Below are 26571 nucleotides of genomic sequence, written 5' to 3' on the forward strand. Positions count from 1 at the left end.
ACCATGGAGCGCGCAGGGGAGAGACAAAAGAAAAATAGAGTTCCCAACACTAAAGTATATCAGCAATTGTGCAATTATCCATGTAACAGGGTCAGTCTGCAAGGCGGTAACAAACCCCCCCAAGGTGAAACAAAAGTAAAGCATTTACCAATTACATCAAGGGAGTTTTGAAAAGCAAGCCCTGAAAAAAATGAACATGATGGGAGTTAAGTGGGCACGGTTAAGCCCACAAATACATTACTACAGGTCAGAAAATAAGCACTTGCAAACTGCTATGCTCGACCTAAAAAAGGGAAGGGGTCATGGAGCCCTCCTCACAGAGCTTTCTCAGGCCCTGGAGACCTCCAACCTGGGATCCAATGCACTGAAAATGAGAGTGAGGCAGTGTAGCTCTCTTCCTCAAGGCTTATTAGGACCTGGGGACCCCTTGCCCAGAGCCATATTTATTTAAAAGGGGAAAGGAGACCCCACTCCCCAAGCCTTCTGAGGCCCCAAGCATCCCATTCCCTGGGGTCTGCATTACTTAAAAGTAGGTGCCTCAGTGCCCACATGGGGACATACCAAGCACAACGCTGGCGGCTGCTGCAAGAGGTCAGTGCCCCTGCAGTCCCAGACAGCTCCCTGCATGGTGAAGAAGCCGGCATTACTTCAGCCCAGAGGGAGAATCTTTTCATGATGCCCCCTCTGGGCGGGAGCAATATGTGTTCTGCTTCCCTGCCGGTATCAGTGTGGGCACGGAAAATATCACAATTCTGCTCCCAGCTGGCAGGAGGATTTTTAAATTCCCACCCACTGGGAGCAGACTTTGTATTGCTCCTGTTTAATGGGAGACTTAAAAAGGCTTCTAGCAGACAGGAGCAGACACATGCTTCCCTGCCTGTGCCAATGCAGAGAGGGAAACCACTGTGTCCCAGAGGGTGGTATTGGTCTCTCAGGGACACATCAAGGGGGCCATTAAGGGCTCAGGTAGGGGCCACATGGAGTCCCTCCCTTTTGTTAAAAAGAGAACCCAGGGGGGTCCCTCCCCTTATTAAATGGTGGCATGTAGTTGCACTAAATGAGCTGGGGAGGGGGGCTTACTGACAGCCCCTCCTCTTATATAAATTATAAAATGGAAGCCACCATGTTATTTATTTTGTTTTTTTGCCGCAATCCAGTGGTGCTCTTTTGGGATAACTGCAAAATTTGCTGATGACTTTTTTATGTTGGCCCCAGTGGTCTGGGAGGTCCCTCTGGGTCTCTCACAAGGGGCCTATGTGGGTAAGGTATCCCTACCCTGCACCCTTATATTATTGTATTATAAGTTCAGGACAGTATATTAAATCCCCTAGTCTTGTAGTAGCTGCCAGAAAAAAAATTCTCATGGTGCTGGCAGTCAATCAGAGTGCTCACTCCTGCAAGAGTCTGACTCCCATGGGAGAGTTACGGCCAAAGGAATAAAAGCTCCCAATATTATCAAAGCTCTCAAAAGTATCACAATACTCTATTTTTAAATGTAGGCTCCTGTAAGACTCTTGCATGGGTCTCGTGGACCCAACTGTCAAGATTTATAAATACCTTTAAACCACAATTTCTCAAAAACTGCTGAATTGTTTTCCACCAAATCACAAATAAACACAGCCTGTGGACCAAGATCCAGTTTCCTGCCAAATTAGAAGTAATTCCATTCACCAGTTTTTAAAAAGTATGGGGAAATGTTCTTTTTTGACCCCTCCTCCACCTTTTTCTCGCCCCCGCTTGACAGATCACCCCAACATTTTTCAGGAAGGAGCGAAATTGATTTGCTTATTTTTTGGAAAGTTTTATGAACATTGAACAAAGTTATTAGCAAACTTCAAGGAAAAGCAATCTCAACTATAACTACCCAAGGGCAAACTGGGATATTTTGAAGGGTGATCCCACCATAGGAAGTCTGATCAGCGAGAAATCAAGTGTGACATACCACAAGTGACGTTGTCTCAGAGACCTTTTGTTACACAATGACATTACAATCAATGATGGAAAGAGAGCACAGATACTACAGGGCCTCTTTCCCAGTGGATGCTGCAACATCTGCAAGAATAGTAAGAGCAGAAGGGAATGTGAGGTCACTTATGGGAAAGGAAGTAAAAGCATAACACAGTTTCTCATATATGGCTCACAATTTGTCATCTATATACTTGAATGCCCATGCAACAAAAGATATGTAGTCTGCACTTTTCATGCAGTTAAGAAATTTATCCTGTAACATGAAGACCATCAATAACTGGGATCTCCAGTACCCTGTGGCTAGACATTTCAATGAAATGAATTTTGGGAACAGAAATAAAACGACATACTTTCCAACAGAACAGGTATCTTTCAACAGAACAGGAGGGCATGGAATATATCCACACAGAAGAAAATAATCTAGATATATAATTGATCTAGATACCAAGAGCCCCAGCGGATTGATCATAGAGGAAGAATTAAGTGAATATTTAGGTAAAGATGAATTGCGATTCTGTTCTTTCTGTCTTATAGGGTGAGTATTTCCTTTCTGTAATATTTTTATTATAACCTGTGCATGTGTTGTTTTTCATTTTAGGAGGAAAGTAAGGGGAAGGGTGTTTCCCGCTGGGCTGGCGGGCGGCCTTCTGGCGGTCGCCCTCCAGCCCAGCAGGAAACCCAGAATAACCGCAGCGGTCTTCTGACCGCGCAGCGGTATTCTGGCGGCTCCCGCCGGCCCTGCGGTTACCGCGGCCGGCGGGAGTCAGAATGACCCCCTTACTCCAGGCCAATAGTTTTTTATATTGAAAAATATGTTTTCTTTGTTTATTTTAAAGAACCACAGGTTCAAGATTTACATTGAACACTTTTAATGTAAGGTACTTCTCTTAGACACTTTAGGAACTTTGAATGAAAACAATACCATGTACAGTCTTTGTAAAAATGGCAATAAGCCATTTTCAAAGTGGACACAGTCCAAAAATCAACAGTTCCTGGGGGAGGTAGGTAAAGGTTAGATTAGGAGGTAAGTAAAACATTTACAAGTCTCAGTCCTGAGGCATAGGCAGCTCACCGTTGGGGGTTCAAAACAACCCCAAAGTTACAACACCAGCAGCTCAGGGCCAGTCAGGTGCAGAGGTCAAAGAGGTGCTCAAAACACATAGGTGCCTATGGAGAACAGGGGTGCTCTGGTTCCAGTCTGGCAGCAGGTAAGAATCTGCGTCCTCGGGGGCAGACCAGGGGGGTTTTGTAGAGCACTGGGGGGACACATGTAGGCACACACAACACACCCTCAGCGGAACACAGCCGGATGGGTGCAGTGTGCAAAGCAGGCGTCGGGTTTCAGGTAGGAAACAATGGAGGGACCCGGGGGTCACTCTAGCGGTGCAGGCAGGTACAGGGGGGGCTTCTCGGGACAGCCACCATCTGGGATAGGCAGAGGGTCGCCTGGGGGTCACTCCTGCGTTGAAGTTAGGTTCCTTCAGGTCCTGGATTCTCTCTGCAGGTGTCGCTGTGGGGACTCAGGGGGTGTCGTCTCTGGTTACTCACGGGCTCGCAGTCGCTGGGAAGTCCTCCTAAGGTGTTGGTTTTCTGCAGGTTGAGCCAGGGGGCGTCGGGTGCAGAGTGTAGAGACTCACGCTTCCGGCGGGAAACGTGAAGTCCTTGGAAGATGCTTCTTTGTTGCAAAGAAGTATCTGGTTTTGAACAGGGCCGCTGTTCATGGGAGTTTCTTGGTCCTGTAGTTCAGGGCAGTCCTGTGAGGCTTCAGAGGTCGCTGGTCCCTGTCGGATGTGTAGCTGGAGCAGGTTTTAGAAGTTGGAGACAGGCCGGTAGGGCTGGGGCCAAATCAGTTGTCGTCTTCCTTCCTTCTCTGCAGGCTTGTAGGTCAGCAGTCCTTTTTTCTTCAGGTTGCAGGTATCTGATTTCCTAGGATCTGGGGAGCCCCTAAATACTCAATTTAGGGGTGTGTTTAGGTATGGGAGGGCAGTAGCCAATGGATACTGTCCTTGAGGGTGACTACACCCTCTTGGTGCCTCCTCCATGTGGGGAGAGGGGCACATCCCTAATCCTATTGGGGGAATTCTCCAAACTCAAGATGGAGGATTTCTCAAGGCAGGGGTCACCTCAGCTCAGGACACCTTAGGGGCTGTCCTGACTGGGGGGTGACTCCTCCTTGTTTTTCTCATTATCTCCTCCAGCCTTGCCGCCAAAAGTGGGGGCAGTGGCCGGAGTGGCGGGCATCTCCACTAGCTGGGATGCCCTGGGGCGATGTAACAAAAGGGGTGAGCCTTTGAGGCTCACCGCCAGGTGTTACAGTTCCTGCAGGGGGAGGTGAGAAGCACCTCCACCCAGTACAGGCTTTGTTCCTGGCCACCGAGTGACAAAGGCACTCACCCCATGTGGCCAGCAACATATCTGGTGTGTGGCAGGCTGGCAGGAACTGGTCAGCCTACACTAGAAGTTGGGTATGTATTCAGGGGGCATCTCTAGGATGCCCTCTAGGTGTATTTTACAATAAATTGCACACTGGCATCAGTGTGCATTTATTGTGCTGCGAAGTTTGATACCAAATGGAACTGTGGAGTTCATGTTTGAGAGACTCCCAGACCATATACTCTTATGGATACCCTGCACTTACAATGTCTAAGGTTCTGTTTAGACACTGTAGGGGCATAGTGGTCATGCACATATGCCCTCACCTGTGGTATAGTGCATCCTGCCTTAGGGCTGTAAGGCCTGCTTAAGGGGTGACTTACCTATGCCACAGGCAGTGTGAGGTTGGTATTGCGCCATGAGGGGAGTGCCATGTCGACTTAATCATTTTCTCCCCACCAGCACACACAAGCTGTGAAGCAGTGTAAATGTGCTGAGTGAGGAGTCCCTAGGGTGGCATAAGGCATGCTGCAGCCCTTAGAGACCTTCCCTGGCATCAGGGTCCATGGTACCAGGGTTATCAGTTACAAGGGACTTACCTGAGTGTCAGGGTTGTGCCAATTGTAGAGACAAAGGTACAGTTTAGGAAAGAACACTGGTGCTGGGGCCTGGTTAGTAGGGTCCCAGCACACTTTCAAATCATAACTTAGCATCAGCAAAGGCAAAAAGTTAGGGGGTAACCATGCCAAGGAGGCATTTCCTTACAGCGGCATAAATTATGAAGATATTGTGGAAACGAGCGCCATGGTGCACCGTATTGTTAATATGGTGCTACCATGGTGTTGTTAAGTGGTGTAGGGGGCCAAGAAAAGTGGCGCATCGGGATCGATGCTCCACTTTCCTGCAGATCTGGCCTTAAAAGTTGTGGCCTAACGTTACTTAACAGCATGAGCTACAGTTTCTTCAGATAAATATAACTATAACTATAACTGCTAAATTTCAGTGGGCTTGTGTGGGTAAAACGTGAACCTAACTATAACGTCCCTTAAACCATTGTTTTTTTCAGTGAATTTTTATGTTTTTTTACCATAAGGTAATATATAATTACTGTACGTTAATACAACCAACGCTGCACCCGGCCTTCAGCTGTGTGCAGCGGGTGTTGGACTCAGGGCCTACCCTACGCCCTCCCCACTTGCACCTACCCCACCCTGCGCATGGCCTTTGGCCATGCACAGAGGGGCTATGATGTGTGAATGGTTGAGGTTTCTTTTCTTCCATTGGGCTTCAGATCTGTGAATCAATTGCCGATTTGCACAGGGGGCTCGCTGTGCGCCTCAGTGGATCCACTGATCCACAGATCTGCCTATAATAAAAAATGTACCCCTTCTGTGTGTATTTATTTATGTTTTCTCCTGGGAGGCCAAGCCAAGAAACAAAATGGAGGCCACAACTTTACTATCAGGTTGCGGACAGCCAATCAGGGCCTTGCTGTTTGCCTAGAAAGCCTGGGAAGGATCCGTGTCCCTAGATATCTATATTTTTATTTCTTTAACAACTCCAAAACAACTGAAAAGATTAACACCAAAAAATAAAAATGTATCTTTCTGGACCAAGATCAAGCTTTCTGGCAAATTTGGTGTAAATTTGTTAAGCTGTTCGGGCTGTAGTCATGTTAAAAAACGAAAACTTGCCATAGACAGTGCAAAGTGTTTTGGGACCCCCCTTTTTCTCAATCTCTTCCAGACGAATCACCCCAAAATTTCCAGACAGCAGGTGAACTAACTAGCATACGATTTTTGAAAAGTTCATCAAGATTTGTCAAAAGGCGCCAGTCATTAGCAAAATAAAAAACGCTTTGTCTATGGGAAATGTTGGTCCTAACTATAACTATCTACTTACACACACATATATATATATATATATATATATACACACACACGCACACGCACAGATATTGGTATATATATATATATATATATATATATATATATATATATACATGCACACATATATATATATATATATATATATATATATATATATATATATATATATATATATAAAAAAACTGCAACAGCTGAATTTCTATGGTTTTGTATGGGTAAAACATCCATCTAACTAGAACGTCCCTGTAACTTTAGGTATTTTTCAGTGAATATATTAAAAAAGTTAGTGTTGTTAATTAATAAAATAATGAAATGGTTAAGTTAGACCTCATACCACAGGAAATCTATTGTCTGCAACCTTAATAATGTTCTTCTACTTAGTTTGTTTTACACTGTAACAGAGTCATAGCATACAGAATCATTGTCTCTAGACCAGAGGTCTCCATAACACCTAACTCAGGAGCTCCTGGTAGCTCACCTGCACCACTGAAGTAGCTCTAAGAGGTAAAGCCAAGCCCAGTATCTCATTCAAAATGTCTGTGCATATTAGGGAAATTAGCAAAGCTCAACTCAAGAAACTAAATGTGGCAGCCAGCCATAGCAATGACAGGGCCACGTGATAACACTCAATCACACACTGTGTCAGTCTATGGGGCTGCCACATCATCATCTTTCTCCACTCTCAGTCTAGTTAGCTCTCACAAGGAGATTGGTTATTTTGTAGCCTCTGCTCTATCAATTGCATCATGTGTTTGAAAAATGGGCTGTGAAAGAGGGGTACCTGTAGTAGCCTGAGCAGTAACCTGTGCTGATCCACCGAAGTGTAGGATTGCAGGAATCAAAATGAAGATGTGTGAGTTGGGTGCATGATTGGCTCAAAAGCTGAGGAGAGCAGGGTATGGAACCAGAGTGGTCATACTGTCCCTCTCTAAAAAGCAGGTTTGCTCCCTGGAAGCTTTGCCTGGTGTGAAGGAACACCATCATAAAGGGTTAATTTAGGGCACAATTGTGTCTGTTCACAGCAGAGCAGTGCCAATAGAAGAACAACTGGCAGACCTTGAGTACTATAATTAGTCTGCTTTTAGCCATCCCGCACATAATGGTTGCTGCCCCCACATAATAATGAGCATGACTGATACGTGGTGGGCATCTTGGCTGTTACAGTGGCCAGCCTTGGCGTAATGTTGGCCCTGGTATAACGGTGGGCATTATTGATATACTACAACAATCCTTGGTCTTATGGAGAGCATCTATGGCTTACAATTATAATAATAACTGGGCATTTGAAGCAGAATGTGCGTATCTGAGGCATTGGTACGTGCAAGTACTCGATGAAAATGACAAGCTGATGTTTGGGGACTTTGATTTTCCAAACGAATAAAAGCTGATATTTTGAAGGCAAATGATTATGCTTGTTCAGAAAGGGTTTTTCTTCAGGATAATTGAGTTTGCTTGTCCAAAATGAAATTAGTATTTGATAGATAAATATGTGTTTTGTCATAAACTGATATGCTGATGAAGATTACAAATTGCAGTCCTAAAATACTTTTAAAGTTGATAGCTGAACGATAATGCAAGCTGAGTTGGGGAGGCTTATGTCAGGGAGCACATTTAACTAATCAGAGGGAGGCATATAATAATGATAAGCTTTCTTGTGCTATTTCTGCTGGTTACTTCACCTGAAATGGTTGGGTGGTCTCTAATAATAACTTTGCTTAGGGTGGTCCTAGAAAAATGTTAACGTATGTGGTCCTTACTTTATAGTGATCAAAGTTGCTATTAGCTTGGGGTGAGTTTCTTGAGCAGAAGTAGGCCTCACTACAGAAAAGTTTGGAGGATCCTGCTTTACACAGAACCATCTAAAATGGGTAGAGTCAAAATATTGATAAAACAATTCCAAATTGCCAATTGCAAAAAAAAAATTTATCATTCCTGTACACCTATGCTTGAGTTCACTGAGTAGGCCATTTCCTCATTTAGTGCATACTGATGAAGTAAGTGTTTTTTTCCAGTGGCGAGCAACAATCATAAAGGTCATTATCACTGCAGCATAAAACGGAAATGGTGTCTCTTCATTGCTCAGTATTATTGTGGTTTTCAGTTGTCAAAGAACCTACTCAAGACAGCGCTCAAATACATACATAAAATTCTTGTCCAATACTTATACAACCTATGACATAAGGCAAACATATGAATTCCATTGGCTTCCTGACAACTGCATCTAGGACTGGTAAATTATCTTTGACTGCCTTTGCTCACCATTTTGTCTGATTTTGCAGAGTAATATAAAAATCCATATGTTAAAGTAGTGATGTAGCCCGTGTTTTGGAATATTGATGATAGCGTAAAAATCAATTCTATTTTTTCCAAACTTCATAGTTTATTGGATAAGGCAGATATTACAACCACCTCTTCATCCATTTTTGCGTGGTGCCTGCCATGTGGATATGTACAGCTAAAATATTTAAATAAATACACTCACCTCTGGTGTTGAACGATCCCTTGCCAGTTTGGGATTTGAAAGTAAATGAAGTCTCATCTGTAGGTACTTAAAAAACTCCTGCTTGGAGATTTTGACCTGTGCCTGCAGATTCATGAAACATTTGAACTCACAATTGTACAATAATTGATAATTAAGCTGTAAGTTTCCCACCTTCCAAATATTATTCCCTGATATTTCAAATATAGGCTGGACAAGAGACGTCCCCAAATCACTATTCCCCCATTTGGGACCTCTGTATGACCTAACTGTATCCTTCCAGATCCGTGCTGAGGCATCTATAGTGATCAGGAAATGGGGTCATGAATGACAAGCATAAGGCTCATACAAGAAAACAAGCTTTGGCATAGACAATAGGCCTCATTTCAGAGACCTTATTTGTGTTTAGCAAGAGCCATTGGTTTTGCCAAAATCTTTGCACTGGCGCTGGCATTCTCTTGGATGGAAGGGGCAAGTATTGCGTATTGGCACTCCACACCCTGTAAGACGCTGGAGCAAAGTGCATGATCTCTTACCTTTTCGAAAAACAAATGTTGAAGCGAAAATGTTTTACACATTCAAAAGAATTCACAGGCCAAGAACCAATTCTAATGGATATGTCAGTTGACTAGATCTAAAAATGTACTGCTGGACACCAACATGAGAGTACAGATAACGAAAAAAAAATTAAAATCTACATATTAAAGATCGCCAACTGAAACACTGAGACGCAACAACCAGCTTAATTATGCCAGTGAAACACTCATCGAATTTCCAGCGTAGACTTCGTTATGTGTCCAAACACCCATTTGTTAGCAAGTAGCAGGTACACTCCAACTGACTCCTGTTAGGTAAATATCAAAGGAACGGCTAGAGAGCTGACTACTGATGACGCAGAAAAAGGAGGACCAACATATATTCATATATCATGTAACCAAAATCGTATAATGTAGTGTGATTTTAGTAAAGAAAATAATGTACGTGGGAAATTGTGCCCTCAGGGTAGTTTGCCAATATTATAAACAAGCTTTATTAATCATGAAGAATTGAAAATTGTAGTAATCCGTCATAACTGCAAATATGTGTCATGATTTCTTATTGAAACTGTGTGTGCTTTGCTTAAATTTAGTAGAGGCTTTGGCCTAGTTGCCTGGTCTCAAATTCTAACTGCATGGCTTTTCCGTGAACTAATAAAATGAATATTTTACTTAAAGTTGTATTTTTCCAGTAGGGATGACTAACATACTTATCTCCAAGGTTTCGTGCTAGGCAAGTTTCATCCCCTTTGAAGCAAGGTCAGTCTCTGCAGGTGCGGACAATAAGAGTACTGATATCGAAGTAATTGGCAAACCATGTTGCAACTTGTGTTTCAAGGCTCCAAGGACAATGTATGCATAAATGAGTACTAGGAGAAAGACACTATTCATTGGTCAAATTGAAGCCACCCTATGAACCCTCCAATGGAAGACCCTGCTGAATTTGGAATGTTTCTTACTTAAACCCACCGGACAAAGAGAAATCAGCCATTTTCCTTGATGCCATTTTTGAAGCCAGATGCCAGACGCCATCTTAGACGATATCTTGATGCCCTTTTTTCTATCACTGAGAAAGAGACTTTGAGAATTCTCACCCTAGAGACTTTAACTTTAAATTGCCTCGTTTTGCCTATGCAGTAACTTTGCCCCATTCTCCTTGCTGCTGCAAGGAAACTTGCCCTTAACTCTGCCCCTTTGAAATTCTGCCCCATGCTGATCGAACCGGTACCTAAAGGACGAAGACTTTCTTGAATGCTGATTGTATTTGGTAAATATGAAAGGATAATTGTATTATGCATTGTGTTTTTCCTTTTAGGTACCAACTGCTATTTTTATAGGGCCCAAGCTAGAAGTTTTTCTAAATTTGTGTTGACTAAATTCGTTTTGCATGAAGCCCCACATGCCAATGCTAATTAGAGGTTAGTTGAGGGTTTTTATCCGATGCACCATGCTAAATTGAAATCTTGTTATGCTGACCGATGTATGAAACTAGTCAAATTCAGTTGCTTATATTAGTGATTTGTATTGCTATAACTGAATGCATCATAATTCAGATTTTGCGTAGATTACGTTTTTTCCGCCATTATGGACAGCTAGTAATGTTCGTATACATATATCATTTGGTTTTGAGACTTATATACATTGTGCTAGTTTGTTAATATAGGAAAATAAATTCACAAACTTTTAATAAACTGGTGTGGTTATTCATGACTGAAAGGTCATGGTGCGTCGAAATACCAACTGTTATTGATTCCTAATGTATTATTTTCAATCTATTAATGGAGTATTGGGTACCGATTACAATGGTTATTGATTATTGATTTAAGTGACCCAACTATTCGAGGATGAGGAGAGCCCAACTCGGCTTAAAGGTTCACCGACCTCCAGCGTGTCCAGGTTCAGGTAATTTATAAGGGCTGGGCGTTTTATCAGTAGATGGTAGCAGAGATTGATGGTTTCGCCCTTTGGGGCCCCATCCGAGCAATAGACGGAGTTAGGTTCGAATTTTCTTTGATAAAACAAGTTGGAGAGATGATGATGCCCTAAGTTCCCAATGACTTTCCCGGGATCTCGGAGCTTGCGAATGGAGGACATGGAGGTGTGAGAATGTTTTCGGCGTTTCTAGTGACGGTATGAGTGAAGTTAGGATTTTGCGCTTGCACAGCTTATTGCCGCAGATGAATTGAGAAGTTTGTGAGGATTTTAGGGGGGGTTATGAACTCCAGTTGAAGTTTTAGAGGAGTGTGACGGTGATGCAGCTTAGAACAGCTCAGACAGGTTTGCAAGGTTTTCAACAACAGATGCTGCAGCAGCAACAGCAGGGAAATGCTATGTTTCAGCCGCAGATGAGAGGCAGAGGTCGACGAGGTTTTGTGAATAATGGTCCTGACTTAAATACTGTTATGATTCCAAATGGTATACAGGCAATGAAGAAGGTGATGCCATGTCACACGTGCGGAATCGTCAGGCATTGGAAACGGGAGTGCCCAATGATGGTGCAGGAAGGTGTAGGTCAGCAAAACAATGATGTCAATGTATTTCAGAATATGAGAGGACCGAAATTGAGAGGTCCAAACCCAAATTTTCAGAATAACATAAATCAGATGCAGGGTTTACAACCCATACAACCGCAGCAGGTGCAAATGCCCCGTGCACAAATGGCACAGTTGCAGCCAACGCAACAGCCGTTTCCTATGGTACCTAATCAGCAAATGCAAATACCCTTAGCACCAATATATCAGCAACAAGTAATGCTTCCTCAAAAGGTCGCGGGTCAAGGGATGAACAAAAGTGACACAGTACACCAATTCCCATTACACAGTGAGAATGGAACAAACGATGCATGGGAGAGTGAAAGTTCAGATGAGGAGGGAAATTGTATGCTTGCAGCATCTTTGGAAGTTGATCAAAAGGGTCGGTATGTGGAAGGAAGAGTTATGGGTCACCGTGTTTCATTCTTTTTTGACACTGGAGCTAAACGCTCTACTGTTAGGAGCATCGAAGTACCAAATTTGCCACTTTCAGGGAGAACAGTTCAAGCAGTGGGAGTAGCAAATAGGTACCTGATGAACCCAATCACAGATCCAGTGCAAGTTAGAATTGGTAACTATCAAGGGTCACATAAATTTGTGGTGTTTGACTCAAGCCCGATATCACTATTAGGGAGAGACTTATTGTGCAAACTGGGGTGTTCGATTATGTGTTCAAATGATGGAATTAAAATCCAGACAAGTAGTGATGGGGAAGAAGAGGACGGCGTGGAAGGTGACGAAGTGGAAACTGTCAATGAAGAGTATCCCTTGATTACTCTTTACCCAATGCTTACTGAAGCAGATAATCCTGCTGAGTTACAGGAAACAGTTGGAAAGGATGTGTGGGATATGACAGGGAAAGAAGTAGGATTAGTCAAAGGAGTAGAACCAGTGAAAGTGACAGTAAAACCCAATGTAACTTTTCCCCAGACACCACAATACCATATGGCGCAAGACACCCTCATGAAAGTCGCCCAACTCATTGATGAGTTTGTAAAACAGGGAGTACTAAAAGAAGTGTTAAGCAGTCCATGTAATTCACCAATCATGGGGCTGATAAAACCGAGTGGAAAGGTCCAGATTGTTCAGGATTTGAGGAAGATAAATGACATAATAGTCAAATGTTGTCCCGTAGTACCAAATCCAGCTGTGATAATGTTTCAAGTTCCCTGTGATGCTGAGTGGTTCTCAGTCATCAACTTGTCACAAGCATTCTTTTCTGTGCCTCTTCATGAGGACAGCCAATTTCTATTTTGTTTCAAATTCCTAGACAAAGTCTACAGTTGGTGTCGAATTCCTCAAGGATTTTCGGAGTCACCATCAATTTTCAATCAGATTCTAAAGAAAGATTTGGAATCGTTGGAATTACCATTTGAATCAACCTTGGTACAGTACATTGATGATTTGCTAATCGCATCTAAAACAGAAAGTGACTGTACAGCTGATACCATTGCCCTATTGAACCATTTGGGAAGGAACGGACATAAAGTGTCCCCTTCGAAATTGCAATTCTGCCAGAAGAAAGTGAAGTATTTGGGTCACCAAATAGAGAAAGAGTCACGAAGAATTATGAAAGAAAGAATAACAAGTGCACTTCAAATGAGTCCACCGAAGACGAGAAGAGAGGTGAGAAAGTTTTTGGGAATGGTGAGCTATTGTCGCCAATGGATTCCCAATTTCTCAACTCTAGCAAAACCTTTACTGAAACTGACCCAGAAAGATGGGCAGGATGAAATAGAGCTGAAAGGAGATGAGATGGAAGCTTTTATTGAATTGAAGGAATGCATGTGCAGGGCTCCAGCTTTAGGTATGCCTGATTACACAAAACCTTTTACATTGTTTTGTCATGAACATGATGCTTGTTCCTTGTCTGTCTTGACTCAAGCCCATGGTGGCGTAAACAGACCAGTAGCATATTTTTTAGCTACTTTGGATCCGGTTGCAGCAGCACTGCCAGGGTGCTTGCGTGCCGTAGCAGCAGTTGGTGTCAGTTTAAATCAGAGTGAAGGAATAGTGATGGGACATCCTTTAACAGTCATGGTCCCTCACTCAGTCGAGATACTTTTGACACGTTCCCGAACGCAGCACATGACTGGTGTTAGGCTTACAAGGTACGAGACAATAATTCTGGGATCACCTAATGTGCAGCTGAAACGCTGCACTACGTTGAATCCAGCAATCTTGTTTTCCAGTGAAAATGCCGAAATTGAGAACGCTGAAGACGTTGAGCACGACTGTCTTCAGGTGACTGAATTTTGTACAAAACCAAGACCTGATATCAAAGACACCCGATTGGAAGAAAATGATCAAGTTATTTTTGTTGATGGTTCATGTTTAAGAGATGCACTAGGAATATTGAAAGCAGGATATGCTGTATGTACAATAACAGGTGTTCTGGAAGCATCTTGGCTTCAAGGAGTTTACTCTGCACAAGTAGCGGAACTGGTAGTACTTACTAGAGCTTGCCAACATTCCACATTGATGAAAGTCACCATTTACACTGACAGTCAGTACGGATTTGGAATAGTACATGACTTTGGACAGTTGTGGTCACAGAGAGGCTTCATGACCTCTTCAGGATCACCAGTGAAAAATGGTGAAAGAATAAGAGAATTGTTACATGCCATCCAGTTACCAGGAGAAGTAGCAGTGGTAAGATGCAGTGCACACTCGAAATAACAGGATTACATTTCTTTGGGAAATGAATATGCAGATCAAGTTGCAAGGTTTTGCGCATTGAACTGTATATTGCTCAGAGATGAATGGAACTTGATAAATGAGCCAGAACTTGAATCAAGTGAAGCTTTTGCTCTAAAGGTTGTAGATACAATGGAAGAATTGAAGTCCTTACAGAACGATGTTAGTGAAGATGAGAAACTCTCATGGACCAAATTGCAATGTGTAAAAAAACTAGATGATTTGTGGGTTTCAAGTGAAGGGAAATTGGTACTGCCAAACAGTGTTTGACGCAGTTGGCCAGATTCTACCATGGACAAGCCCATCTTGGAAGGGACGCCATGGTTAGAGTATTCAAAACTGATTGGTTTAACCCCAAATTCCGTCAAGTTGCTGAAGCAGTTTGCCATTGTTGCGTCATTTGTCAACAAATGAACGCAGGGAAAGGAACAGTAGTAAATTTGAGCCACATTGGGAGGGCAGGAGGTCCATTCAGCAGGATGCAAATGGATTTTATTGAAATGCCTGTGCATGGAGGCTTGAAGTATGTGTTGGTGATTGTGTGTATTTTTAGTCACTGGATTGAAGCATACCCTACACGCAGAAATGACAGTCTCACAGTTGTAAAACTACTCTTGAGAGAACTAATCCCACGTTTCGTATTCCCGATCTCCTTAGAAGCAGATAGGGGAAGTCACTTCAATAATGAAGTAATAAAATTACTTTGTGCAGCGCTGAACATTGAGCAAAAGTTGCATTGTAGCTACCGCACTGAAGCCTCAGGTCTAGTGGAGCAAATGAATGGCACATTGAAATCGAGGATGGCGAAAATATGTGCATCAACAAACTTAAAATGGCCTGACGCATTGCCCTTGGTGTTAATGTCAGTGAGAAATACCCCTGATAGGAAAACTGGACTGTCCCCGCACAAGATCCTCATGGGTAGAGCAATGAGGCTTCCAGCAGTTCCTGCAAATGCTCTTTTAAATATTACAGATGATATGGTGTAGGACTACTGCAAAGGTCTAGCTGATGTGGTGCGCTCTTTTTCTCACCAGGTGGAGGAAACCACCTTGCCACCGATCCAAGGTCCACGACCCGCCCTGAAAGCAGGTGACTGGGTCGTGATAAAGAAGCACGTGAGGAAGTTGTGTCTGGAACCCCGTTGGAAAGGACCTTTCCAAGTGATTCTGACAACTACTACTGCTGTGAAGTGTGCAGGAGTTCCCAACTGGAGTCACGCCAGTCACACGAAAAGGGTGACGTGCCCCACAGAAGAGGAAGTTGAAGCGCTGAAATCGCCAGTGTCTGACAAGAGAGTACCAGGCACCGAGACAGAACAAAGAGAACCTGGAGGCGAACAGGTAGAAATAGAGGAAGGAGAGATATTTTCTGAGGAAGAAACAACCGATCCATTTGAGGAGGACCAAGGAGAAGCCTCAGGAAGTGATGAAGGTCCTGAAGGGGACAAAGAGCCTGAGACAAGTGAAGGAGACAAAGAGCCTGAGACAAGTGAAGGAGACAAAAGGCCTGAGACAGGTGAAGGAGCAGGAGAGCCTGATCAGAGGAGGGCTTTCCCAGAAGCAGACGATACAGAAAAAGAAAAGGAAAACCTGATTGACCTCCTAGAGAGAGAAGACAAGACAGGACAGAATGAAACTGTTCAAACCCTTCCAGAAGCGGTTGCAGGTCCATCAGGCGAAAATAGTGCAAAACGAAGACAAAGCATATCGCCAGTGAAGTTAAGGATCAGAGAAACATTAAACGAAAGTGAAGGACCAAAGTTGAAAGAGAAAAGAAAAGCAACATCGAGTGAAGAGAAAGGCTCTGCCAAGGAAGAAAGCACCGGCGAGAGAGAGTCAAAGGGAGATGCAAAATTGAAAAGGAAAAGAATACTGAGCAGAAGGTATTCTGGTCCGGAGTGGGCATACATAGCCGCTAACGATTGGTCAGACGAATTCGTATCTCTCAGTCTTGAGAACGAAGAGGCAGAACTTCACTTTGGCACTTGAGAAGTGAAGCTCCATTAAATTTACCGAATAAGACATTGATAACCTGATTGACTTTTAAACTGGCTAAGACATTGCTAAACTTGATTGACTTTGAAACCGATTTTGAGACAAAGCTGCTAAACCGATAAAAGACAAAGCTGCTAAAGAAAACTGTGTGAACATTGAACTCGTTCAGCTTTGTATATATCAGCAAACCCGATTTGATAAAGTGTCTTCAACTTTCTGATTCTATATAGATCATGACAGGCTACACTACACAGGGGCATAAAATGAAGTGTTGTAAATACGTGTGTATAGGTCTAATAACTGCATGTGTACTAATCATTGTAGCAATAGTTCTTGGAATGCATGGAAAGGATGAGAAAGAGACGAATGATGCTTCTACTATTGCTGAACTAACACCTTTAAAGAAACTCGAACAAGACGAAAGACATCTGCATGATAAAAGGGAACTTTCGTCCAATTTTTTCTATCGCTTGCTGAGTGAGTATGTTGAGACCATGGATGCGAAAGATTGCCATGTATGCACAAAAATACCTACCTCAGTAGTGGAAGGGGTGACATATCATAGCATGCCTCTTACGTACAGGATTACATGTAGTCTAGTAATGACTAGATTTTATGGCCAGGAGTATATTCACTACTTTTATTCCAATCAGGATGTTACATTTGCATATATCCCCATAATTGAGTACCTGAGTAAAGTAGCAAGAGATTACTATATAAAATTGATGAGGGGCTTCTTTGAGCCGTTGTCCCCTTTTCATAGAGAGAACCTTACATGCTTGCTTTTACCAATGGAGATAAGCTTTTTAGATAACACTGACGAAAGGAGGAAAGAGGTGAAGGAGAAATTAGAAAGGGAATTACATAAGAGGACATCTGTAGATAACTATGCTTTTGCCGCGATAAAGACAGAAGGGAAAATAGCTTTAGATACATTACACGTAGGGAGATTCTGTATACATAGACATAAATCATATTATGACACAGTTTTTGTGGGGACGAGTGAGTGTAAACATAAGTTTTTGTTTCAACCTAAATGGACGTTGATGCTGAATGGACAAGACCCAGTTATTCCAGGGGTATATTATATTTGTGGACTTAATACCTATTATCGTCTTCCTAAAGGATGGTCTGGGAGATGTTATTTGGGAATAATATTCCCAAAGGTTTATCAACTGGACGACTTAAAGAAATTTCCAAAGCTGTCTGAATCACATCATGTTCAGAAGAGGTAGACAGCTTCTGGTGTGGTAGGAGATATATTTGGAGACGCGATTCCTTCAGTGGGAGTCATATTGAATTCAATTAAAATACGAAAGTTGTCTACTATTGTGGATAACATGCTGACAAAATTCTCAGGAGCTATAATCCTGATGGATGCTGAACTTGCTGCAGAAAGAGCTATGACTCTTCAAAATTGGCTTGCCTTAGACATTCTTTTAGCAAAGGATGGCGGCATTTGCATAATGCTTGGTACACGTCACTGTTGTACTTATATACCGGACAGCAGTGGGCAAATTAGAAAGATTCTTACAAATTTAACTAACGAAAGTACAGATTTAAAGGAATTGAAAGAACCAGGAGTATGGGAGAAGTTGGAAAAGGATTTGCTTCTGTGGGAAATTGGCTCAGCAACGCTTGGAACGGATTGTTACTGAAAATAGTAAAAGGAATATTGATAATATTAATTTGTTTATTAGGTATTTGGGGAATATGGAAAGCTATTAAAATATTGAAAACAAGACACAAAAGAAAAAGAGAAGAGAAGGAACAAAATAGGATGATAGAAATATACAGAGAAAAATCAAAGGGAATAAAAAGGAAGAGGGAGTTGACTGAAATGTCAAATTACTAAAACAGAATTTTAATGGAATAAAATTTGTGGGAAGATTTGATGTGATGACATAATTAGTCATCAAGGAGGGATTGATGATGCAGAAAAAGAAGGACCAACATATATTCACATACCATGTAACCAAAATCTTATAATGTAGTGTGATTTTAGTAAAGAAAATAATGTACGTGGGAAATTGTGCCCTCGGGGTAGTTCGCCAATATTATAAACGAGCTTTATTAATCATGAAGAATTGAAAATTGTAGTAATCTGTCATAATTGCAAATATGTGTCATGATTTCTTATTGAAACTGTGTGTGCTTAGCTTAAATTTAGTAGAGGCTTTGGCCTAGTTGCCTGGTCTCAAATTCTAACTGCGTGGCTTTTCCTTGAACTAATAAAATGAATATTTTACTTAAAGTTGTATTTTTCCAGTAGGGATGACTAACATACTTATCTCCAAGGTTTCGTGCTAGGCAAGTTTCATCCCCTTTGAAGCAAGGTCAGTCTCTGCAGGTGGGGACAATAAGAATACTGATATCGAAGTAATTGGCAAACCATGTTGCAACTTGTGTTCCAAGGCTCCAAGGACAATGTATGCATAAATGAGAACTAGGAGAAAGACACTATTCATTGGTCAAATTGAAGCCACCCTATGAACCCGCCAATGGAAGACCCTGCTGAATTTGGAATGTTTCTTACTTAAACCCACCGGACAAAGAGAAATCAGCCATTTTCCTTGATGCAATTTTTGAAGCCAGATGCCAGATGCCATCTTAGACGACATCTTGATGCCCTTTTTTCTATCACTGAGAAAGAGACTTTGAGAATTCTCACCCTAGAGACTTTAACTTTAAATTGCCCCATTTTGCCCATGCAGTAACATTGCCCCATTCTCCTTGCTGCTGCAAGGAAACTTGCCCTTAACTCTGCCCCTTTGAAATTCTGCCCCATGCTGATCGAACCGGTACCTGAAGGACGAAGACTTTCTTGAATGCTGATTGTATTTGGTAATTATGAAAGGATAATTGTATTATGCATTGTGTTTTTCCTTTTAGGTACCAACTGCTATTTTTATAGGGCCCAAGCTAGAAGTTTTTCTAAATTTGTGTTGACTAAATTCGTTTTGCATGAAGCCCCACACGCCAATGCTAATTAGAGGTTAGTTGAGAGTTTTTATCTGATGCACCATGCTAAATTGAAGTCTTGTTATGCTGACCGATGTATGAAATTAGTCAAATTCAGTTGCTTATATTAGTGATTTGTTTTGCTATAACTGAATGCATCATAATTCAGATTTTGCGTAGATTACGTTTTTTCCGCCATTATGGACAGCTAGTAATGTTCGTATACATATATCATTTGGTTTTGAGACTTATATACATTGTGCTAGCTTTGTTAATATAGGGAAATAAATTCACGAACTTTTAATAAACTTGTGTGGTTATTCATGACTGAAAGGTCATGGTGCGTTGAAATACCAACTGTTATTGATTCCTAATGTATTATTTTCGATCTATTAATGGAGTATTGGGTACCGATTACAATAGTTATTGATTATTGATTTAAGTGACCCGACTATTCGAGGATGAGGAGAGCCCAACTCGGCTAAAAGGTTCACCGACCTCCAGCGTGTCCAGGTACAGGTAATTTATAAGGGCTGGACGCCTTATCACTACTATCCGGGTCGCACTGAGATAGAGAATATGAACAGGCACCAAATAAAAGGGATCCCATTATTGAATCAAATAGCTGAAAAAGTGTCTCACATTTGTAAATGGGGTAGTTTTGAACTTTTAAAGACAGGAGCTTGAAACAAGCAGCTACATTTTCTGAATGGTAGGGAGAAGGAAACATATGAAACTGGATTAGAAAGGCAGTGACTTTTACATCACATACCACCAATACTTCGATTTCCCTTGCAACGGTCATAAAGATTAGATGGCCTGAGCCCATAAAAACACCATTAGAAGGGAGGAATGTAAACAATGAAACAAGGCAATAGGGGCTGCAAACGAGTTGTGGACGTGCACTCGAGAAGCAGTCTTTAAAAACCATAAACACAATCCCTTGACTATTCACTGGAAGCCACCAGCGCTAAAGCAGCCCCTGTGCACAAGAGGCCTGAGGTGAAATCTTTCAATTTTTGCACCTATATATGAACTTGAAGAATCATGTTCGCAAAGGGTGGCTCCATATAACTCTTAAAATTAGCACAGATGTCAGCTTTCTTTGATGGCCCCGTCTGTAGCTTTCTTTCTCGCTGTGTCTGGCGGCTCCAGACAGGGGTCGGAGAAGATTCAAGCATACCTCATCCTCGGGCAGTTGAGGAGTATTCTTCTCGACAAATAGAAATGCAAAGGTAAATGCTGGACAACTCGCATTCATGTTGGTAGATTTAATCATTTATATCAGGGGGAAACTTAGCCGTGTGTCAGTCCTGTGTAAATTGCATTCTGGAACGTGTAGTTTCCACCAGTATATATTTCAAGAGTTGTTGGGAAGAAAACCTCGTCTGGATCAAGGTATCACACATGAAAGGATCGCAGAGTGCATATCGGTCGGCAGAAATATGGACTGAACGAGGAATAAAATAGATGAAATACGCAGTGTTAGAAAAGTAAGATCTTAATAATGTATAGGAGGGAAAAGGGTCAAACCAGCTTTTTTTTATTTAGAAAAAAGTGGGATAGTGGCAGGGGTGAGCCAGAAGCGTGACATGAAATCCCGAATCCTGAATCCTGAAGTGCATTCCGATGGGACACATTCACAGGTGAGAGAGGGCTTCCTTAATCGCCCATTGTACAAGACTTCTGAACGTTTCGTATCGAGGGCTCTACAGCAGCTCGCAGTCTTTACTCTGTGCCTAGCCTCTTTGGCAGGAAGCCACAGGCCCACAGCCCCTTCGCGGCCCGCAGGAGTCTGTCCAGAACACTTGTTAATGAGCTCTGCTCTTCATCATGTCCGTCCCTGCTGCTGTGGCCTGTGATCTGCGGCCCTATCACAACAACAACAAACATATGCATATACAGACAAATGCACACATTCAAACGTATACACAGACACACACAAATACATACACACAGGTGTGGTGGGCAAACACGCATGGAAATATGCACACAAACACACACCAAAAGCTGAAACATATGCAGACAAACGCGCACACACAAACATTTCACAAGGAGACACGTAGATATACACACACAGATGCAAGCATATGCACAAATATGCACACACAGAAACATGCACACACAAACAAAGACAGAAGCCCGAGAGAGAGGCAGGGTGCTAATGGCAGCAGGCCTCTAAGTCCCGCACTTGGAACACTGCAGTTCCCTTACAGTTCATCAGTACCATCTTAATAAGAAAACTCTTAGATCACTGCAAACGTTAGTTATCAACTTTAGTGACTTCCAAAACAAAACAAATAGAATGAATCACACAAGTCATAAATCATTGCCAACAAGACCATAAATCAATCACAAGTGACAGGCCATCACAATTATACTGTTCGGTCATAACTCCAAAGGTGACATATCTCAATTCAGTCCTAAACTCTGCTTGGCCTGCTTTCTGGCACTTTCCTTGTTAGGCAATCATACATGCCGCTTGAGGGGATGTCCTTGGCATATTGTTGGTGTTGTTCTTGTTTGTGAGGTGGGGGGGGTAGCTTCATGTTTTGTTTAGGCCCAGCTCGCTACCATGTTTTGTGTCTGTGCCCTGCCGTCCATCCAGTTGGTCTGGGCTGTGAGTGCTGTGCTCCGCTTACTTCCCATGCTGGCCACATTCACCCTGCCATGAGGCACCCCCAAGTGAGTGACCCCTGTTTTGGCCAACCGGCTTACTAGGTGAACCTTGATAGCAACAATTTTCTACCTTTTTTGGCAGCATTGCGACAACTGCTGACTACCTGGCAATTTTCCGTTGTTGCGTTGCACGCTGTCTCTCCGGTCTTCCCGCCTGTATCCCCTGGTGGGGGGACAGCGCTCCTTATACCCCAGAGAACACCCCCAGGTCCACTTCTGCCCCCTCTGTGAGAAAGTAGCCTCTTTCTAGCATGATTACCCCCACTTTTGGCCTATTTGTGAGTGTGTGTCAGTGTGTTTTTACTGTGTCACTGGGATGCTGCTAGCCAGGACCCCAGTGCTCATAGTAGAAACCATATATGCCAATGTGTTTTTCCTGTCTCACTGGGATTCTGCTAGCCAGGACCCCAGTACTCATAGATTGTCACCTAACGTGTGTGTTGTCAGTAGTGCTTAGCTGTGTCACTGAAGTTCTGCAAACCAGAACTTCAGTGCTTATGCTCTCTCTGCTTCCAAATTAGTCACTATAGTTTAGTGACTTAATTTACCAATTCCAATTGGCACACTGGACCCCCCTTATAAGTCCCTAGTATATGGTACCCAGGAACCCAGGGCATTGGTGTTCCAGGAGATCCTTATGGGCTGCAGCATTTCTTTTGCCATCCATAAGGAGCTCAGACAAACCCTTTCACTTGACTGCCACTGCAGCATGCGTGAAATAGTTCACACACTATTTCACATCCATTTTCACTGCACTTAAGTACCTTATAAGTCACCTATATGTCTAACTTTCATTTACTGAAGGCTAGGTGCAAAGTTACTAAGTGTGAGGGCACCCTTGCACTAGCGAAGGTGCCCCCAAGGCTGTCCAGGGCTAAATCCCTGGACTTTGTGAGTGCAGGGATGCCATTACACGCGTGCACTACATATAGGTCAATACCTATATGTAGCTTCACAATGGTAACTCCTAATATAGCCATGGAAGATCTCTAAGATCATGGAATTGTCCCCCCCATTCCAAATCTGGTATTGGGGAGCCAATTCCATGCATCCTGGGAGCTCCACCATGGACCCCCAGTACTATCAAACCAGCTCTCTGAGGCTTGCACTGCAGCTACAGCTGCTGCCACCTCACAGACAGGGTTGTGCCCTCCTGTGGTCTGAGCAGCTAAGTCCTAGTAAGGCAGAACAAGGCATTTCCTTTGGGAGGAGGGTGTTACACCCTCTCCCTTTGGAAATAGGTGTTGCAGGCTTGGGAGTGGTAGCATTCCCCAGCCTCTGGAAATACTTTGAAGGGCACAGAGTGTTCCCTCCTTGCATAAGCCAGCCTACACCTTTTCAGGGACCCTCAGTCCCTGCTCTGGAGCAAACCTGGACAAAGGCAAGGGGAGTGATCACTCCCCTGTCGATCACTACCCCAAGGGTGGTTCCCAGAGCTCCTCCAGTGTGTCCCAGACTTCAGCCATCTTGTTTTCCAAGATGTGGGGACACTCTGGAGGCCTCTTAGTTGCTAGCGCCAGCAGGTGACGTCAGAGACACCTCCTGATAGGTGCATGCCTGGTTAGGTAGCCAATCCCCCTCTCAAGGCTGTTGAGGGTCTCTCCTGTGGGTTCTTCTTCAGATTCTGCTAGCAGGTTTCCATCAGGAATCCTCTGCAACTACTGCTTCATCCTCTGACCTCGGATCAACCGCAGACTGCTCCAGGAACAACTGTTACTGCAACAAAGTATCCAGAAGGGCTACTTCAACTCTGCAACTTCAGCTCCAGCCAGCAACTGCAACAGTTTCCATGGTGTGCACGTTCTGGAGACTCCCTGTCTTCACTCTGTATCAGAAGGACCAAAGAAATCTCCCGTTGAGTGACAGAGTGACTTCCCTGCTCCAGCAGGCACCTTCTTAGCCGACTGGTTCTCTTGGACTCCTCTCCTGGCGACGAGCATGCTCCTTGGGACACAGGTGGTGGACCCCTTCGACACAGACTGTCCTTAGGTCCAGCTGTCCAAATTTGGAGGAGGTAAGAGCTTGCCTTCGCCGTTTGCGACATTACCCCTGTGCACCGCGTCATCTTCACCTCCTGAGGCCTCTCTGCACTACTTGCAAGAATCCTTTGTGCACAGCCTGGCCCAGGTCCCCAGCACTCTATCCGATGACACTCAACTTGCTGAGTTGTTCTCCGGCGGCATGAGACCTTCTTTTGCAGTGCTGCAGCAACCTCAATTGGCACCTTCTTTGTCCCGGTGTCCTGGGACCTCCGTGGGTGCTGCCTGGTCATCTGTGGGTTCCCTCCAGTGTTGGGAACCCTCTCTGCCTCCTCAGTCCAAGTTGAGGCCCCCAGGTACCTCCTGGGTCCAGGCAGCGCCATTTTGCCGCAATACATGACATTGCTTCAACCAAGGCTTGTTGGATGAATCCAGTGCTGCAACTTGCCTACATCCAACATCTACACGTGGGACTTCCTTTGCATCATGCAGGAACCCGCAGCCATTTTATTTGGTGCTCTTCTGCAGACGTCTTTCAACCGGAGAATGCTCTTTTGCACCATCTTCTAGGTTGGCAGGGGCTCTTGTCCTTCCTGGAATCTTCTGTGACTTCTGGCGTAGGTCTCCTACCTTTACAGGTCTTCAGGTCCAGGAATCCACCATTTGTTGCTTGCAGTCTTGGTCGGTTCTTGCTAGAACTCTAATCACGACTAGTAGTGTGTCCTAAGGAAACTTGCAGTGCTTTACTCCTACTTTCCTAGGCTCTGGTTGGTGTATTTTACTCACCTTTGTGGTTTTCTTACACTCCCAATAATCCCCTTCACACTACACTTGTCTAGAGGAAATTTGTGATTCACTTTCCACTTTCTTAGTATATGGTTCGTGTTGCCTCTAGATCTATATCTTCCTATTGCATTCTATGGTATTTTCTATTGTTTGCACTGCCCTAATTTACTTGCCTTATTTTGGTGTCTAGTGTATATATTGTGTATAATACTTATCTCCAGAAGGAGTATTGCCTCTAAGGTATTTTTGGCCTTGTGTCACTAAAATAAAGTACCTTTATTTTTGGTAACACTGAGTATTGTCTTTTATTGTGTATCAGTACTGTGTAACTATAATGGTATTGCAGGAGCTTTGCATGTCTCCTAAGCTGCTCTGCTGCAGCTACCTCTATCAGCCTAAGCTGCTAGAACACTACTACATTTCACTAATAAGGGATAACTGGACCTGGTATAATGTGTAAGCGCCCAAGGTACCCACAACAAACCAGGCCAGCCTCCTAAGCCCTCATTAGGGGGTTAGAAACAATACTTATTCTCCCATTCACCCCGTATCTTGGCACCACGTTTGGGGCTCGGGGGAGCTTGGAGGGGTGATGTGTAGGTGTCATTCCTTTGAAGTGGCCACCTCCGGCCACCAGGCCGGTCAAACCGGTACTTAGGGTCACAGACGGCCGTTAAGGCGCCGGCCCATGATGCCCCCATTGGGGGCGGCCTCTGCCCTTCCATGGCGAAGGCTCCCGAAAAAGCCCTTTGAGAGCAAGCGCCTTGGTGTGTTGCTTAGTTTATGATTAGTTAAGCTTCCCAGCACAGCAGGGACATCACTGAATAAACCTCTTCCAATTAAAAAACACCTTGCGTAACGTAGCTGGTGCTCATATAAAGCACTTCGATATCTTTGTGACAACATTGATCTGTAGAAAACTGCCCAAAAAATACCGTAGCATTGCAGCAGAACTCACAGAGGCCCTCTACACTGTTAACCGCCATTGATTTCAGTGGGTTTGCAAGCCACCAACTTCTGCTTTCCCAGCAGTCCATGATTTACTTTAACCTGCAGCCATGTCAAACACATATGTTTTGCATTTAAAACATTAACTTTGATGATGTCATACACAGTGTTTCAAAGGAGATTTGTGACAGACTGGCTACACAGATTTATTTTAAGTTGCGTCTGCATAGATATGTGCCAGGGAGGGAATACTGCTATTTGTGCAGCTTGCGTTGTGCCAAGACATGCTTCAGGGTGTAGGATGTCCTTGGTAGAAAGTGTGTAGGAACATTGTTTGGGTAATTTGTTTCTCTTGGGGGAAGAGAGACGCGCTACCAGCAGGAGGGAGGGGTGGCAAAAGAGGTCTGAATAATTTCTAGTTGTGTTGTGAAAGGAGAGGCATAGCTGTAAAGATTGCTGTCTCTCTCTTAAACTGCATATGGGCCTTGTTTAGGAACATACAGTGAATTGCTGTAAATCTGTGTGGTAGAAAAAATGAAAATATGATGCTTGTTTAATGGAAAAGTTTAAATAAATAAGCAGATACGTTTAGCAAAGGCACAAACATAACATGGAATGAAAAGAGTAAGAGTAATTGTTTTTATTTTTGAACTCACATTTCACAGTGCATTTGTGCAATTTAACTATGCAAGTAGGGAAGGGGACGGCAACGTACACTGGTTTCAACCCTATCAAAACGTGTCCCTGT

This window comes from Pleurodeles waltl, chromosome 4_2 (genome assembly GCF_031143425.1).
Source record: "Pleurodeles waltl isolate 20211129_DDA chromosome 4_2, aPleWal1.hap1.20221129, whole genome shotgun sequence".
Classification (NCBI taxonomy): Eukaryota; Metazoa; Chordata; class Amphibia; order Caudata; family Salamandridae; genus Pleurodeles; species Pleurodeles waltl.